The 14,265-nt window shown below is 33.0% G+C and overlaps 1 non-coding gene across 1 annotated transcript; it reads right to left on the reverse strand.

Moving 5' to 3' along the window:
- Nucleotides 1–13,309: 13,309 nt before the first annotated feature.
- Trnai-aau (transfer RNA isoleucine (anticodon AAU)) lies at nucleotides 13,310–13,383 on the reverse strand. Its single transcript has one exon. It is a non-coding gene; the product is annotated as a tRNA-Ile (tRNA).
- Nucleotides 13,384–14,265: the final 882 nt, after the last annotated feature.

Raw genomic sequence — 14,265 nt, forward strand, 5'->3', positions numbered from 1 at the left:
AAGATTATTAACGGTTGAAATTTACTGAAAAATAAACCCTAACAGCTGAATTTGATATAAATTCTATATCGCCATATTTTTTTTTTCCCATTGAGAGAGGCATATCTGTTTTTTGCGCCTTTTAAATACAGCCTTCTCATTTTAATTTAATTTCTTAAAAGTATTTTAGTATCTGTCGTCATTGTTTGGGAGAAAATTTTGCATAATGGTTTTTTTCTTTCATTTAATCCTGGTTATTGAAGTTACTTCATTGACGCAATGGATTTTTTCAAGGTAGACCGGGCAAAGGCGGGCAACGGAGCTAGTAAGTATATAAAGTAATTGACCAAATACTTAATTTTAATGTAATAATAATAAAAAAAAAACCCGTGGGGTGCTGTCTGTTTACATTTTTGCACGGACAATAAAAATGGAAGAAAATCAAGACAGCTGATAAGAAGCCCCTCACGCTTTTTGTGTTACATTAAAATTAAGTGTTTGGTCAATTACTTTATATACTTACTAGTGGTACCCGCACGGCTTTGCTCGTAGTGGAAAATTAAAAGGTCATTTGATTCGCCTGTATATTTACAAATAATGGGTGATGAATTTCCCGCCAATTTGCTATGTTCATTTGCTTGTCCATGTTGCTTTTCCATGTTATGATAATTTGGTAATTTACTCGTCCACGCTGTGATAATTTGCTCGGTAAAATGTTTTTAAAATTGAAATAGAAAAAGAACAAAATTTTATTTTCGAAAAATCGCTTCGAGATGTACACCCCCACGCTATAAACTAATTCTGTGACAAATTTCATGAAAATCGGCCGAACGGTCTAGGCGCTATGCGCGTCACAGACATCCAGACAGACAGAGATCATCCAAAGGTTACTTTTTGCATTTTAGTTCATTTTGGTACAGAAGCGTTTTTTTTTTAACTATTGTTTTGCTTTTATTTTTCTTTTTTCTTTTTTTTTTCTGTTTAGCTTAACTTGTTTTATTAAAAAATATTCATTTCAACATAATTCAAAATCTTTTATATTCATGAAATTTTCCTCAAAATAAAGGACGGAAGGTGTCGGGCAGCATTCGAAACGTGATCTCTCGAACTCCAAAAAAAAAAAAAAAAGAATAATTATACTCCTTACAGTGCAATAGCCGAGCTCTAAAAACATTCAACTGCGCCGATAAATTGCCTATCGAGTAATTGTCTAATCCAACTAATCCATCTCAGTCATCGATGCATGTGTGCGGAAATCATATTTATATTACTTTGAAAATTTGAGATAAGATTTTAATGAAAGTTTGTTCAACAATGGCCTGATCAACAATGAATTGCCAATTGAAGGCTCACGGCATGAAATTAGTTAAAAAAATTATAACTCATGTTCTAATTACATTGGAACATCGGAATAAATTTTGTCTGATGCAGAAAAATCAAAAGATTTTTTATAGATATTTTTAAATAATTTTTGTGAGCATTTTTAAATATTTTTCTTTTAATTTTTTCTTCTTTACATTGGTGGATTTATGCCAAAATGTTGACTAAAATTTGAATAAACTAAAATTTAATAATTAATTTGATTATAGAATATTGCATTGTCAAATTTCAAAAGAATCCGATCTCAAGAAGTGGGCGAAATTCGAGTTGCAAGATTCAGTTACAAGATACATACATACAAGCTAATAAAAGCGTGTTAATAATTTAAAAAATAATGCCAAATTAATGTAGATGGTAGTAGATAGGGATGTTATAGAAAACAAAAGGACGACCAGAAATGTAATAAAAGGTATTTTTAGAAATAATTTTGGTGACAGGAAGCGTGAGAAAGATTTTACAGTTGCGTGGGACAGGAAGTTGGCATTTTGTTAGTAGCCCAAACATTTTGTTGGATGCTGAAACAAGTTACAAAATCATTACTAATGGATACATTGCAAAATTGCAAATGAACTTCAACGATTGTTGAAAAATAATGAATAAAAAGCAGAAAGTAAAAAGGCTCGAAATGAATATATTGTACTGCACTAAGAAGAAAGAAATTTGAGATTGATTGAGAGTTAAAAATTTGAAGATGACTGTAATTTTTAAAAAAAAGCGATTGTATCATAAGTGCATCACTACACTATTCCAAACTGCTCATCGTTCAAAAGAACGGTCGTTCATTTTTTAAGAAAGCGAACGGATCCGTTCATTTCAAGGATTCGTTCTTTATGACTCGTTCGTTCATGAACGACACATCTCTAGTTCCAAGACTCTTCGCGTAAGTCGAAATTTCGCGTTGTAGAAAAATGTACGTATACAATTTTTTTTAGAAACATACCAAATTCTTATAGACGCTATTATACATCCCTTAGACAAACTGCTTTAAAGCTTTCCTCAACCATACATATTATAGTTCCTTACATAAATAACTAAACTTTTACTATTTTTAAAAAATTAAAAAAAAGCTCGTTTTATTTTCTTTACTAATAATAAAGCTGAAAGTCTCTCTGTCTGTCAGGATCTCTGTGACTCGCAAAGCGCCTAGACCGTTCTGCAGATTTTCATGAAATTTGGCACAGAATTGGATTGTAGCATGGGGGTGTGTACTTTGAAGCGATTTTTTCGAAAATTCGATTTTGTTCTTTTTCTATACCAATTTTAAGAACATTTTCCCGAACAAAATTATGATAAGATGGACGAGTAAATTACCAAGTTATCACAACGTGGAACCGTAACATGGGCAAGCCAATTGGTGAGAAATTCATCATACATTATTTGTAAATATACAGGCGAACCAAAAGACCTTTTAATTTTCTACTACGGGCAACGCCGTGCGGGTGCAACTAGTTGAAAAATAAAGATGGTGATGACTTAGGCTCTATGATCAGATCATTATTCTTTTTAAATACATTTTTTTAACAACGATTGCTTCGCCTTTTCTTTGACAACGTTTATATTCATGGCAACAGCCTCTCTTCCTGATCTCTTAAATTCACAGTACAAGAGCAGCTTCCATTTTCATTACACACGTATGTTATAGAAAGTTGAAATTTGGTACGTAGACTCCTAGTGGGATCTAGTTGTGCACCTTCCTTTTTGGTTGCATTCGGATGCTCCAAAGGGGGTCTGGTTGCATTCGGGTGTTTCTAAAGGAGTCTTTTGTCCCTTTTGGGGGGGGAATTCATTGTTAATTTCGATGCAAACTCAAGTGGTGTTATAATTTGGAGGGCACTTGGCGATTTATCGTCAGTTTTTTGGTCGCCAAGTTTTGTCGCCAACTTGGCGACAAACATACCCCCCCCCACACACACACACAAACACACACGCCTACATACACACACACGCACACTCGTGATTGCGAAAAACATAGTTTGAATTCCAAATGTCAAAATTCAAATTAATTTTTATTTATTTATTTACTTTTTTGAAAATCTGGTTTCAATGTGGCCATTGTTGGTGATATTTAGAGAGTTAACTCTTGAATCACATTAAAATTGCAATAATGGGGAAATAACATTAAATTGGTGTAAAAGGAAGTCATGTGATGCACACATCAGCTCCTTTTAAGAGGACTTACCTCCCAAATTGAGATTTTGGAAAAAGATTCTACTGGACGACAAATATTTTCAATTAGCAACATTCATGATGCTTAAATATTCGATAGAACATCAAAGGAACGGTTTCAGACTAGCTATTTTATAGACGGTTTTCAAGAGAATATTGCTAAGTAACGCTTGTCGGCTGAACTATACCTTTGCCAATGTTGAGTATAAAGGGGAAATTTTCATATTGTTGGAAGAAATAATAAATATCAAGATGATTTTTCAGAGCAATTTTGAACATAGTCATACTAATATGTACATCGAACTTGGCACACAAAACTAGACAAGAGAAGGATAGAAAAAAAAAAAAGATTTCCATGGACGATGTATTTAATGAATATGAATATAGTTTTATACACATGTACACTGTTAAAAATTTTCCGGAAAATTTACGGTAATTGTTACTGGCATCCATGTTGCCAGTAACTATTACCGTAAAAATCAAATGTTACTGTAAAATTTTACGGTTTCCTCGGTAGACCACAGCAACCAATTGGCGCTATGATCGCTTATTTCTCCGCTATAAATTACCGTAAAAATCAGCGATGCGTTAGTCCGCCATTTTACAGTAACAATTACCAGAAAATCTTCCTGAATTTTTAACGGTGTAAAACTTTTGCTTTTTATCTCAGTTTGTTAGGTGTTTTTTTTTTTTTTCTTTTTTTTTACGCCAGACTTTATTATTTCACTAAAACAAGACGAGAGAAAAGGAAAATACACGATGTATTTTCTTAAGATAATGCGAGTAAAGAAGCAAATTAAATATTGCACTCTGCGGTCTTCGATAACGGCATCAGTGAATGGCATTTCATCACCTGTGATGTCATGTACAAAAGCGTAGAAAATGAAATTGAATCTGCACACCGATTGAATTGTTAAAAAAAAATTAAACTTGGTCAAAAAATGGTCAAATCTTATGTTTTTAAGCATGCTCTTTCAGAAAAAAAAAACTTTTAAAATTGCGGAAACGACTCCATTAAAAGAACTGTGATTTGATGGTAGCAAAATAGATGTTGGAATACGGTAAAGTAGGCTCTTTAAGTTCTAAGCAGAGCGTGTAGTGTTGATAATATATTCCTGGGTGAAAATGGCAATACCGGACTAAAAATGCACTAGGGTCATTCTTCAAAAAGTGTAACTTTTCTGTCACACGACTTTTACAGTAAAAACTTTAAGGAACAAATCATTTAACAATGATTTTTAATTTCATCAAAAATATATCTATTTAAACCTGCCAACAATGTTTTACTAATAATTTTTATTTTATTATATTTTTGGTTCGCAACATGTGAATTCTCACCTCCGTGGCATGTCACACACCTTGTGTGACTGTTTATGTTGCTTAATTACTTGTTTAATTAAAAGTAGGTACTTATTTATTTATTATTCCTTTCACAAGTGTCTCACATTCTAATTGTTTAAGTATATTCAATTTTTCAATATTGTGTTTCAGTTCGTTTTAGAAGGGTAAGGAGTCATGTCACACAATAAATCCTCACCTCTGTTACATAAACGCAAAACGCCATTTCCCATTAGCATGTGGCAGTAATGACATCAAACTTTATTTTCCATGATACAAGAGAGCCCCCTTGTTTATTTCCAGTCATAGTTGAAGTTGTGAGATTTTTGTCGAAAACCAAGAAGATAGATTTTGCTTTAAAAACTTGTGTGGTTGTTCTGACTTCTCCCCTCCGTGAGCTTGAATTTCAGGGATGTAAATGAATGTAAAAAAAGAAGAGAATATGTTTTCGTATGCTTAACATGTGCAGATTGTAGCAACGAAGAAAAAAAAATCAATGAAAAAGGTATCTGTTAGGCCCTTATTAATGGAAAGATCCTCACCCCCGTGAATCTCACCTCCGTGACAGACCTTATCAATGTCATTATTTCTGAGGTGAAAATAACTGATGGAGGGAAATACATCAATGATAGGCATTCTACCAAAATAATAAATTGCCAATATATCCTCAAATTTACTAAATATTTTTTTCAAATATAAAGTTGAAACTACTAATTAAGCCGTACTTTAATAAGCTTAATACTTAAGAGAGCTTAATATTATATCCTCAATAATCATTAAAATAGCTGATTTGTTTGCACAATTAGCAAAATTACTACTTTGATATTAAATTGACCTCGATTTTTAAACATTAAAAGTTTTTTTATGATTTTTTAAATTTCCGTGAACAAGGGATTTTTTTTATTTTTTTTTACTCATGAGTAAAATAATTTGAACTTAGTTGGGCCAATGTTTATGGTTACTTATAGTAGGTAACACTTTCATGTAAGAATGAAAAAAAAAAAGAAAACAAAAGGTTTTGAAATTGAATAATATTTGCGTTCAAAAGTTACGTTTTCTGGAGAATGATCCACTACCGGTATTTTTTTTAAACATTATACCCAAATTCCAATATTAATACCGGTCTTAGAAATTTCTCAACAGAGAATCAAAAACATATTATTTCGTTGTTCCACTCCATAATTTGTACAAAAAAGTGCATTATTTACTTATTCTGAACAGAGATAAAAAAAAGGAACATGTTATACTAACAAGATTTTTTTTCCGCTCAAATTCAGTACTAGTTGAGATAGAATTATTTTCGCAACCGTTAGTCCTAGATGTATACTTCCAATTGCAAAAATTTTCAAAATCAGATGCAGAGCTAAGGTATTGAAAGTTTGAAGCAAAAATAAAAATGAGTCGAAAAATACCAAATTTAACGTTTTATACGGGTCCCCTGAATAATATTTAGAGAAATAATCTCTAATAATAAATCAGGGTTAAAACGGAACACCCTGTATATATATTAAAAAATATATCATAATGAATGACTGCAATTGATGGTTGGAATAAATTGTTCATAGCACAAACACATTCGAAATTACACTTTAAATTAACTTTCGCAAGAGGGCAAATCAAGGACATGGAAAAATAAAAACTTAGAGCCCATAAATTCACGAAAATGCGATTCTTCACACCATTTAGTTATGGAAATATCATTTTGTAATCTTTACGCTACTATTTTTTTATTAATATCCTATTAATTCGTGTTTTAGAAGCCAAATTTTTGCATCAATAGATTAATTTTGGTAATGTCTGATCGAAAAAAAATATTTTTTAAAATAATAACAGTAGAAATATTACATAAGTTAAATTGAAAACTCTTTAGCTAATTATTTTTAGCTAAACCGAAGATACCGGTATTTTATCTCAGGATATACCGGTATTACGAAATTGTAAAAAAGCTCGAAATACCGGCATTCGCTTTACCGGAATACCGATATTGCACTCACTATTTTGGTATTGCAATACCGGACCGAAAATTCAATACCGGTATTCGGTATTTTAAGGACGCGATACCGGAATACCAGTATTACTACCAGCATTTGAAATTTCTCAAAAAATGCTTGAAAACGTATTGTTTCGTAGCCACATTTCATAAATTTGAACAAAATTTGTGTTTTTTATTAAAATGTATAGTGAACAAATATAAAACGAAGGAACAAATTAAAAAAAAAAATCAATAATAGTAAGAAAGAGAATGCATCTATTGAACTGTCTCTAAGCCTCGAACTCATTTAGTGCTCAACTTGAATACAGTAGAAAATACTATTTCTAAATTCATGCAGGTCGGTGGTACTGTTAGTAATGCGCGATACACCTCCTCTAATTGTTTTCTAGAAGTCCTTCATCTTCAAATAATTCGGTCGCTTGCGTGTTATTTTTGGAAAAATCCTTTTGTGTGTGTGTTTCTTTTGTATTGTGTGTATTACGTATAGTTGTCCTTTTATTCCGAGACGATACCTTTCGAATATTAACATCATTTTCTCTTGAGCAGATGAGGTTTGTGTTTGATTTTTATTATTAGCCCTTTGGTTTGAAATTTTCGATTAACTTGACTAAATTTGATCTTATTAGTTTCTCTTAGTTGTTTTCACATTCTTTTCAAAATTCTTTACAGTTATAATTATGAAAACATCTGAAAATATATGTTTCAAATTATTATGCTTTACCTTTAAGCAAATATTTAAGGCACGATATAATTTCTAAATATTATCTTACCAAGTGTACAGCTATACATGACAACAAACCAATACCGATGACAACAAATTACCATTTGTTTCACTAAAAAAAAAAAAAAATTTGAATTTTGACTTCTTGAATTTAAATTATGTTTTTCGCAATCACGAGTGTGTGGATGTAGGCGTGTGTGTTTGTGTGTGGGGTTTTTTGTGTGTGTAGGCATGTGTGTTTGTGTCTGTGTGCTGGCATAAGTGTGTGGGTAGTTGTGTGTGTTGGGGGGGGGGTGGTATGCGTGTAGGCATATGTGTAAGTGTGTGTATGTTTTTCTGTGTGTATGTGTAGGTGTCTGTATGTATGCGTGTATGTATGTATTTGTGTGTGTATGTGTGTGTGTGTATGTGTGTGCGTGTGTATGTGTGTGCGTGTGTATGTATGCGTGTGTGTATAGGACATGGATGCAACCTGGAGACGGTTTTCGCTATAGGAGCAGCATCCTGAGGAGCTGGTCGACGGTGTTGGTGCGGAGGGTGGCGGTGGGAAAATAAAATGATAGTACGCCAAAAACAGTCAAATGAAAGCAATAAGCAATCGTGATTGCTCAAAAAGTTTTTTGCCAAAATTCAGTAGAGTTGAGACAAATATTTAAAGAAAGTATCATGAAGTATTACTGCAATTGATAGTTGTAATAAAGGATTTATAGAATGAATACATTCGAAATTGCACTCGAAATTAACTTTAACAAAAGGGAAAGTGAGTGATCAGATAAATAGAAAAAATAAAAACATGGTGTAAAAAAACGCACAAAAATGCGATTCATCTCACTATCTTGTTTTGGAAATATCATTTTGTAATCTTTCTGCTACTCCTGCTTAGTGAAATTTTATTTGTTCGTGCTATTGAAGCCAAATTTTTACATCAATAGATTGATTTTGGTTCTGTATCATGGAAAAAGAAAAGTGCATTTAAAATATAAGTAGATACTTAATAAGTAAAATTGGAAATTCTTAAATTGAAAGTTTATTATTTTAAGCAAATACCGAAAATACCGGTATTTTACCTCAGCAAATACCGGTATTACAAAATTGCAAAATTATTCGAAATACCGGTATTCCGTATACCGGTATTGTAATTACTACTCGGGATAATTGTGTGATAAGATCCAAAAAGTCTGCATTAGAAAAAAATACGTTTTAAAAATTTTTCATAAGAATGAAGTCATCAATGTCTAACGTCACTTCAAGATTTTTACTTCCTTTTACAAAAAAAGGAAGTATTGTATTCGCGAAAAAATTTTCACTCAAAAATCGACCTTAATTTCCATTTTGCTCACCCAAGAATGAATGTTGAGTTTTTTTTTCCGACTCGACCACAAGTGAATAAGTGCCTAAGAACGTATAGACACGCGAAATATCCATTTTGACGATTCCCGAGTTAGTTACGAGTTTTCTCGTGACGTCTGTATGTACGTATGTAGTGCGGATGAGCTTATGTATGTCGCATAACTCAAGATTAGTATGTCCTAGAAAGTTGAAATTTAGTACGTAGACTCCTAGTGGGGTCTAGTTGTTCATCTTCCCTTTTGGTTGCATTTGGGTGTTTTTAAGGTGGTCTTTTGCCCCTTTTTGGGGGGAAATCATTGTTAATTTCGATGTAAACTCAAGTGGTGTTACAATTTGGCGGACACTTGGCGATATATCGCCACTCTTTTGGTCGCCAAGTTTTGTCGCCAACTTGGCGACGAATTTGGCAATTTTTTAAAATTTTTCTTTTTAAATCTGGTTTTAATTTGGCCACTTGGTGATATTTAGCGAGTAAACTATTGAATCACATTAAAATTACCAATAATGGGAAATGACATCAAATTGGAGTAAAAGGAAGTCATGTGAGGCACACATCAGCTCGTTTTTTTCTAGTTACCTTGGCGAAAATTAAAAAAACTTATACTGCGTTTTCTACCAATTTTAAAAGTTTGGTGGAGCACAATAGATTGGCAAAACTCTGTTAATTTAATGTACGTTAGTTTTATGATTACAATTACTTTTAATCAAAGTATTTTAATATTTTTCTAAAATTTTCAGAACATAATTCAATAATGCATGCGAATTCATCTAACTGACAATCATCATTCTAAATCTAACGGCCATGTCAAAGTGGAAAGATAACGCCTGATACTGATTATAAAGATGATTGAAGTTTTGGAATATTAAAAAAGATCCAAAGAGGAGTAAATTTAAATTTTGAGTCAGAAAACTGCTTTTTTCTGCGCATTGACGGAACATTTTATACTTTGTTTCGTGAGTGATTGCTGAACAGCTACGTGGTTTAATATAAATGTAGATGGCGTTAGAAGTACACTATAGGTAGAGGTACAGAAAGATATGGGAAAATAAACAAATTTTCTATCGTTATATGATATGAAAATGAAATGAGTTTACATGGGGAAAAAAGAAAAACTTTTTAAAAATTTACTTTTGATTTTTTTTTTTGCCTTGAATCAGATTTAAACGAGCTGATATGTGCATCACATGACTTTATTTTACTCCAATTTTAATGTCATTTTCCCATTATTGGCAATTTTAATGTGATTCAATAGTTTACCCTCTAAATATCACCACCATTGGCCAAATTGAAACCAGATTTAAAAAAAAAAAAATCCGCCAAATTGGTCGCCAAGTTGGCGACCGAATGCAACCAAAATGGGAGGTGCACAACTAGACCCCACTAGGAGTCTACGTACCAAATTTCAACTTACTAGGACATACCGTTCTTGAGTTATGTGACATACATACGCATATCCGCATATACATACAGTCGACTCCCGCTACAACGCGATTCGACTTACGTGAAATGGCTATAACGCGAGTTTTTTCCGCGTAACGAACTTTAGGGCTAACGCGAATTCCTAATCCGCAATACGAATTTTTTTGGAAGGAAGTATCGGTTTCGTTATTGGGTCCTAAATAGTGATTTCGTGAATACATTTTATCCCTATAGCGTCACTGATAGCGGAAGTTCCCTTCAATATACTAGTACAACGCATCGTTATGTTATTGCATCAAGTAACCAATCGGCGTCTTTCTTTCTTTTTTCTTTCTAAATATTAAAGTTGATGAAATAAAATGGCACCTTAGTGCACTATCTAAATCACATCATCTAAAGTTTGAAAGATGGAAAGAAAAAGAAAGTTTCTGACAAAAAAAATCAAAAGGTTAAAAAATTCGATATGTTTGAACAACTAAAAAATACGTCGACGGTACACGACAATAAGTATAAGTAACGTACGTCCCATGTAGTTTTATTTTATGTCTTTCTCTGCCATTGATCATGTATTTTGTGCATCTTAACAATTTTTTATGTAGAATCTGGCAGCTTTTTTATTTTTAAAGTACAGTTCTTAATTATAAGAAACTTTAATGTAAAGTTGAGGAATGCTTTATAAAGCAGTTTGAGGAGTGTTTATAAGTGTCTAAAAAAATTTGGTACGTTTCAAAAAAAAAAAAAAGTATGTATACCATTTTCTACAACGCGAAATTTCGACTTACGCGAGGAGTCTTGGAACGCATCCTTCGCGTAAGTCGGGATTCGACTACATACGGACGTTACGAGAAAAATCATTGTAATTAACTCGGGGAATGTCGAAATGGATATTTCAAGTGCTTATACGTTCTTAGGCACCTATCCGCATGTGGTCGGGTTGAAAAAAAAAAAAAAAAACCTCAACATTCATTCGGGTGAGCAAAATGGAAATTAAGGCCGAATTTTGAGTGAATTTTTTTTCGCGAATACAATACTTCCTTTTTTGTAAAAGGAAGTAAAAAGAAAAATCGATTTTTTATTTTTCAAAAGTAAGAAAAGAGTTTGAGCACCAGTCTAATGGGCCCAGAGCTTGTTGCTGTCGCCACTTTTGTATTCGTGTTTGTATTTCCAAGATTTTATGGAAATACTTTAGCGTTATTTTAAAATTTTGTTTCACTTCCCTATGGAATTTTTACCATTATAGAGGGATTATTACTGAACTGTTATTCCCCCCCCCCACCCCTCTTTCCAGGCAAAAAAAAAAGAGAGAGAGAGAGAGAGGCAGAGCCCGATCATTCTGATATTGGACATGGGGCACATTTCTATTTCAGGGCCCCCCTAAGTCCCGACTAAGATTTTTGAAGACACTGGGCATGAAATTCATTTTGCCCCCCCCCCATTCTCACTTATTCTGAAGCTATAAAATATTTTAATAGTTGCGTATTAATATCGTAATATCAAAGTTATCTATGATATAACTTTTAATAGTAAATGCTGACTAAACTCGGAGTGGTTTTGAGATTTGCAAAGAGATTAAATTTTTTTTGGCGAATTTTTATCAACAAATATTTTTTCCTTGTTTTGGCATTTGCAAAAATACCAATGACATGAGTGAAAGTGAAGTCATTATTTATTTTTTTTATTAGCATGATAAATTAAAGGGATTTTGGCCCCCCCCCCAGAAATCTAAGAGGAGGGGCCTGTGCCCCACATGCCCCTGCGGTAATCAGGCTTTGGGAGAGAGAGAGAAAGAAAGCAAAGAAAACAAGGGCACATTTAACCCAGAAATACAGTTCATCAATTCTTTTATAAAAATTTACCTTCAAATTCAATATTTCCCCTTACATTTAAACAAATGCAATGTTTATTACAAATGTTTGTGTTGTTGAAAAAATGTTCATTGCAAATTTGAACTTGAGATGCAATTTTCTTTTTAAATTTGCGCTTAGTATCTGTTTCTTACAAAATTTAGTCGTTTTTCATGTTTCATTTCCGAAAAAAAATGTTTTCAAATGAAACGTTTCAGAATATAATACGTTTTATACAACGGTTATTGGAATATGATGCTAACAATTTGGTCTTTTAAAGAGAATTATTGAAGCTTGACGCTGTAATAAAAATTTTAAGAATATTTTTCGAGAAGTGACTTTCCTTCTCTGATAAGAAAATAATCAATTGTTCTCGTTTGCGGAGCTAGAAGATGCGCCATCTAGTGTTAGCTTTGGGAAAGTGACTAGTACTTTCGGGTTAGGACATAAGTAAACCTTTTTGACGTATTTATCCATGAAGAGCAACAGGTGATTTTGATAGCACTCAAGCTTCTGTGCTTCTCAACAGCTTTTACTTTTCAACGTAGTGTTGTGATTTGTAATATGATTAGTAAATCTCTCCAAGCTTCCCTTCCGTCAAAAAGAGAAGTTTTAGCTATTAGCCATTTTCTTTCTAATCTGTTTGCATCACTTCCATGCAAAAAAAAAAAAAAAAAAATTCGTTTTTAGAGTTGTACATTTGTTCGTTTACCTAAACCAATGTTTTATTTTATCTGAGCAGCTATGGAAAACACGGCAATTAGCACATCAACGATATTTAATGAATTATATTTCGCGATGTCCAAAATTACATGTTTTCCTATTGTGAGAGAAATCCTGCAAAAAGAGAAAAATATCCAAGTGAGTAAAACATTTGTAGAAAAAAGGAACGATTAAAATTTGGTTAAGAGTTATTGAGAATGAATTGAAAAACACGAAATGGTGGGAGCAAAAAAAAATAAAAAGCTATCGAAATTTGCTGAAAAACGATTTGTGCTACGGCGAAAATAAGATGCATAATCTTGTTCACTCGGAATTTGAAAAGTACACAAAGGTTTTCAACTCGTTTTTATTTATAAAAGAATAAAACATCTTGATAGTAAGGAAAAATAATCAGCTGGCCCATGGGGGGATCGAACCCACGACCTTCGCGTTATTAGCACGACGCTCTAACCAACTGAGCTAATGGGCCACGATAGCGGTGATTTTATTTATATTAAAATGGCAGTAACAAATAAAAAAATTACTGCGAAACTGCTATTTCTTTAAAGAGAAAATTATTTAAATTTTGTCCGTAGCTCATCTGAAATTTCTTAACTTGCCTTTCACATTTTCAGTCGATTAAACTTAAACAGAAAGAAAAGAGGGTAAAAGAAGTTCTTAGCCCTAAAAATCAGAAACTAATCTTATGCGTGATTAGCAATTCCAAACTTAAAAATTTTGTTCGTTGTCCAATGACGAGCTTTATGAGACTGTACAAACAAAAACTTTTGTAAAATGATTCTTACTGTTCTCGGCTAGTGGGTGCTCTCTGCAATGCCGTTTAACCTTTCGTTTTGGTAAACTTACCATTAGTTCTTTTCATTTCTCCAGGGCCGATCCTAGCAGGTGTGCAGAGTGTGCACCTCACAAGGGCGGCCAATGCAAGGGGCGGCCGCAGGCCGCATCATATAGTTCTTTTAATCAAGCAAAATTCCTCAAGAATTTCTCAAAAGATAACTTATAATAAGTCAAATAAATGTGCTGAATTTTAAATGTTCAATTATCAAAGTAAGTACCGATTTCCTGACAACATAGCACAGTTTAAAAAAATAGATTGTTAGGGAACATTGTGTTGGTTCATTGTCCATTAATATCGACTCTTTACACACATGCTTCATTTGGTAGCAAAAATTAATGACAGAACCGGTAATCAGGCATGGATACAGGGGAGAGGAGATGAGGGAAATGGGCACCTCCTGAAGCATGAAAGGGTGCCTTCTAAAAGGAGCACTCAGGGCCCAGGGCGGCCACTAATGCTTACCCCCCAAGCTTTTATAGACCTAAACAATGAAGACGTATTTTATATAATTTT

This window comes from Uloborus diversus, unplaced genomic scaffold (genome assembly GCF_026930045.1).
Source record: "Uloborus diversus isolate 005 unplaced genomic scaffold, Udiv.v.3.1 scaffold_260, whole genome shotgun sequence".
Classification (NCBI taxonomy): Eukaryota; Metazoa; Arthropoda; class Arachnida; order Araneae; family Uloboridae; genus Uloborus; species Uloborus diversus.